General features: G+C 29.2%; 1 non-coding gene across 1 annotated transcript; it reads right to left on the bottom strand.

Annotated features, from left to right (window-relative positions):
- Nucleotides 1-4,449: 4,449 nt before the first annotated feature.
- Nucleotides 4,450-4,522, bottom strand: TRNAA-AGC (transfer RNA alanine (anticodon AGC)). Its single transcript has one exon. It is a non-coding gene; the product is annotated as a tRNA-Ala (tRNA).
- Nucleotides 4,523-4,554: the final 32 nt, after the last annotated feature.

The raw sequence follows: 4,554 nt of genomic DNA, 5'->3' as shown, positions 1-4,554 counted from the left end.
TGTAAATCCTTTCTGTAATCGGAGTAGAGTTGAGGTTTGATATTGGCTGTCATTAGAGGTCTTTATCATTGACGAATACGGAGTGGGATGTGTGTTGATTTCCTTTATATTACAGCTGATCCTATTTAATGAAGTGAAACGTCATGACAGCTAAGCTGCTCTCCTTCCAAACATGCTTCAAATGATCTGAGTGAGGTAATTAAATTTTGGTTTCTTTTTATTTGGTGTATAATATTACTTTCTTCTATGCACATGTCCATTTACCGCCGTGTTATGTAATGTTATTGTCTGGGAACCTAAAGGAATGCATTTTCTTTTAACTTATGTTCAATATTATTTCTATAAACGTGAAAACGAAAATGTTTAAAAAAAACTTTAGTTAGAATATGGGATTATCTATAATTTATACTCATATGGACATAAACTAAATAATACGATAATTTTATAAAATATTAGCACCTGACCATTATACCTATTTATAATGTAGCAATATTTTTATAAATAGTAAATATAGATCTTCACTAACGTTCAATATATTAGTTTGATTAAGAAATACTTATTATTGCATATATTTTACCTTCATTTCTTAGACAAACTACAAGGGATTTTTTCTATTAGTAGAATAATATTGAAATGAGAGGGAAAATTGATTAAAAAAAACGACATAATGAATTTCTTTGGGAATTAAATAACTTTTTAATAGTTATAAATTATGATGACATAAAATAAATATATCAAACCAAAAATATATTTAAATTCCTTAAAATATGTGTAAAATAATTTTTTCCATTCTATTTTCTCTTTCCTTTCTAATAAATATTCCACTCTTCAAAATTGCCTTTATTGTAAGGAAAAAAAAAAAAAGAGTAGATGTTCCATGTTAAAGTATTCTTTGGATTAAGTTACATGATACTTATAACTAGAGCTAAGATTTTATACAATTTGTTTGCCCCAAATGAGCAAAAAAAGAGTGCTTAAATTTTGAAAAGTGAACATCAAAAATATGAAGATTGAGTAATTTGTAATTAAAGAAAAATACAGTTTTAAAAGGACAATTTAAAGTACTAAATTTTGCTATAAAGACTTAAAAAGATCAGTATTAAAATATTAACAGACAATTCAATTGGTGCAAATTTGAAATTGGCTAGATATTTGGGTGTCCTGTTAGAAGGAGGCATATCCTCATCACCACCACTGATTATACGTATTAATGTAAGCTGAGGATTTAAACTATGTAAAGTACTCCCTGGCTCATCATATCATAAAAACAGCTTCTTTTTTCAACTTTTATTATTACTATTGAGAAGAGAAAATTAAAGGATCAGGGGCGTCCTCAGGGGATAGGTTGGAGTACAGACATTTTTGGCATGCTAAAAAATAACGAAGATAAATATAATAACTCACTATATGCTAACAAAACGTTTGCAAAGGCGTCATAATAAAACAAATAATGCTTCCATTTAAATATTGGAATCAGAATAAAAAAGGATGAAATGCGATATGAAAATAAATTTATGTATACAAAAATGTGTAGGGCACAAAAACAGTAATATCTCCAGAGTAACAAGTTTTTCATTATTCAATTAAGCTTTCAATGCTAAAAAAAACTAATTAAACTTTATAATCATCAAGACAAAATATAATAAGACAACAGCTTTCTATTGTTTTTTTTTTTAAGTAACATCAGTTTTTGAATTTAAACTATTAAATACAAAAGTTTTAATGTATTTTTTAATGATAAAAAATATCATTTTAAAATAATAATATTTAAAAAAATATTTTTATGGATTGTATCCGTACTAAGTGTTCCACATATCCTAATTAATAAATGATTTAAGAGCAGGATACATACCAATAAAAATACAGGTTAAGGAATGGGGAATAACTCTTTAACTTTTTTTTTGTCGCATCAATTCCCTGATGAGATGCATCTAAAATTTCCTTTCTTGTCAGAACATATTTAATAATTCTATGTTTATACATTACTAATCCAATTTGGCTAACCTTTGGTCACTTAAATTTTCTAATGTCTTTGTATAGGCCTAACTCTTCCATAAATATAAAGTTGTCAAATGTAGAATCGTTTCCATAATATAAAAGTACTATTCATACTATTTTCTTATATCCGCCCCTCAATATAGCCTGCACTTTGGAGCCCCTTCCTCTACCCTTCATATAATTTCTAATGATAAGTAGAATATATCCACCTATCTTTCCTGTGGTAGAACTTATACTCACGCCAGGAGGACCTCCTGAGGCGACTTTCATCACTCCTATCGTATTTAGATTTCCGTAGCCTACCCTTCTGATTTTCCTGTTTTTCAGTAACGCGTTCTCATTTTTTTATGAGTCTCACGCACTATAGTTAGCTACTTCTTCCCGCAATGAAGGTATAGGGTCCATGCACAGTAATTTCTACCGTCAATTGGTGCACAATTTGGGAAGTTATGCGTTAATCCAGTATCCCCTTCTCGAGCCTGCACTTCAAAATAACGATCTTAATGTATTGTAGTACCTGTCACAGGGTCTTTCTGTATCCTGCTTATAATATCATCTTTATAGACGATAATTTAATGCTACTTCTGTAAGTAAGTGAGGACTATATCCAATATTTCTTGAATCTTCTTTTCCATGCTCAACTTATTTTGGGTAATTTAAAATATATTTTTTTTTTTCATAACTAAAATTTACTTCAAAATTTTGAAATAATCGAAACATATTATAGAATGATACAATAGGTAGAGTAATAAAAAATATATGAAAATCAAACAAACACTCATTAATTGACAATATGTCTTACTAGAACGTCATGAACAAATGCTGTACTTGAATTGTTCTACTGACTTTTGCTACCCTCTCGTTGGTTAGAACATATTTCAGTATATGAGGCATTGCCACAATTGTTTTAAATGTCATCACTTGACAACTTGTGATCCATCCTACCAGTTGCTATTGTCTTCTCCACCTATATCCCCATTGGGATTCTGTTCGCCAAAGAGCCTAAATCGTTTCATCTATATCCTTTACTTTCCTATCCAATGCATCCTATTTCTTCTAGAATCTCTGAATTAGTTCCATTAACTCTTTTACTTGCGATTGGTCGCCTTCCTTTATTTCTCTCTCTCTTATTTCACTTCACTTTGATCTCTCACCTTAATTGAGCCATGTATCATAACCAAGTGATTCTTTATTAAATCCTTTCGTGTTTTACATGCAATAACAGTAAATACCACACTCCTCTGCTATAGTTAGGTTCTAGAAAGCTCATCAATTAGGTAAAAAGATATCTTATTATCCTCTCTTTTCAGAATATATAGGTTTTAAATTAATAAAAGATTTGAACCGATACTTGTGTAAAATAGAAAGCTCATCACTGAGATATTCGATGACTGTATTACAACTAATTTTGTTGATTGAAGGGTATAAGGTCTCAGATTTTATTTTGTATTGATACTATTCTTTTTTTTTTATAAGTTAGTTATGTTTTCTCAGGACGCACATGAAATATTATTTAACTTTTAATCCTCTTTATATCTTGATATACCTATATATCGAACCCAATAAAGAAAGAAAAAGACTGACCCTTAATTTTACACACACAAAAAAAGATAAATTCCAGAAAATCTAAATGAATATTTTAAGTATCAGAATAACGCATTACGGTTATTGGTTACAAAACAATATGTTTACTTTTTTTATTAATTAAGGAAGAAATGATACATTATTACTAACAGTTGAAGATTACTTATTTTAATAAAATTGGTTTGATAAAAGTACATAATACTAGTAAAGGGTGCCTACATTGTAAGGCTAAAGGAAACATTGGGTAATTTAAAGAAATTTACCGATAGCCTCATTATGTTTAATCAGGCTTACAAGGGTTACACTTTTTTGGCCTTCCGTTTAATTTATTATTTCAGCATTCAGTCGTATTTGGTGTTCTGTTCAGCAATTAATTCAGAAAGTAGAGAAAATTAATTGGGATTTCAAGCTATATTTAAGGCTGAATTAGTAGGTCAAGATAAAATATCTTTCTTTATCATTTAATTTCATTACATACAACTATGTGCCGTTTAATAAATATCTACTCGAAATCGAAATTTAAGACGTTATTGAATATAAGAAATAACAATATAGAGACGACGGTATAGGACGCTTTGTTCGTCATATTATAAAAAAAAATAAAAAATGTAAAATCTGTTGGACATTATTTAGTCATTGAATTTCGTTATATATCATTTTTCTCGTGGCATTTTTTTACGATAACACTGTGCCTGCTTTCTATTTGTAACAAATAATACAGAGTGAATTAAATTAATATCTTATATTTAATTATCATAATACTAAGGAATATTTGTATGTACATCAATTTTATAAATAAAAATTATGTTTAAAATATTTATAAAAAAGGGAATGCTTTTTTTTCTGCAGATTTACAAAAAACGACCTTGGAGGCGCCGGGCATCGATCCCGGTACCTCTCGCATGCTAAGCGAGCGCTCTACCATCTGAGCTACGCCCCCAGTATTCCAATTTCATACAAATATAGCCAATA

The sequence above is a fragment of the Lepeophtheirus salmonis genome, chromosome 13 (assembly GCF_016086655.4).
Source record: "Lepeophtheirus salmonis chromosome 13, UVic_Lsal_1.4, whole genome shotgun sequence".
Lineage (NCBI taxonomy): Eukaryota > Metazoa > Arthropoda > Copepoda > Siphonostomatoida > Caligidae > Lepeophtheirus > Lepeophtheirus salmonis.
This window is presented reverse-complemented; position numbering and strand designations above follow the sequence as displayed.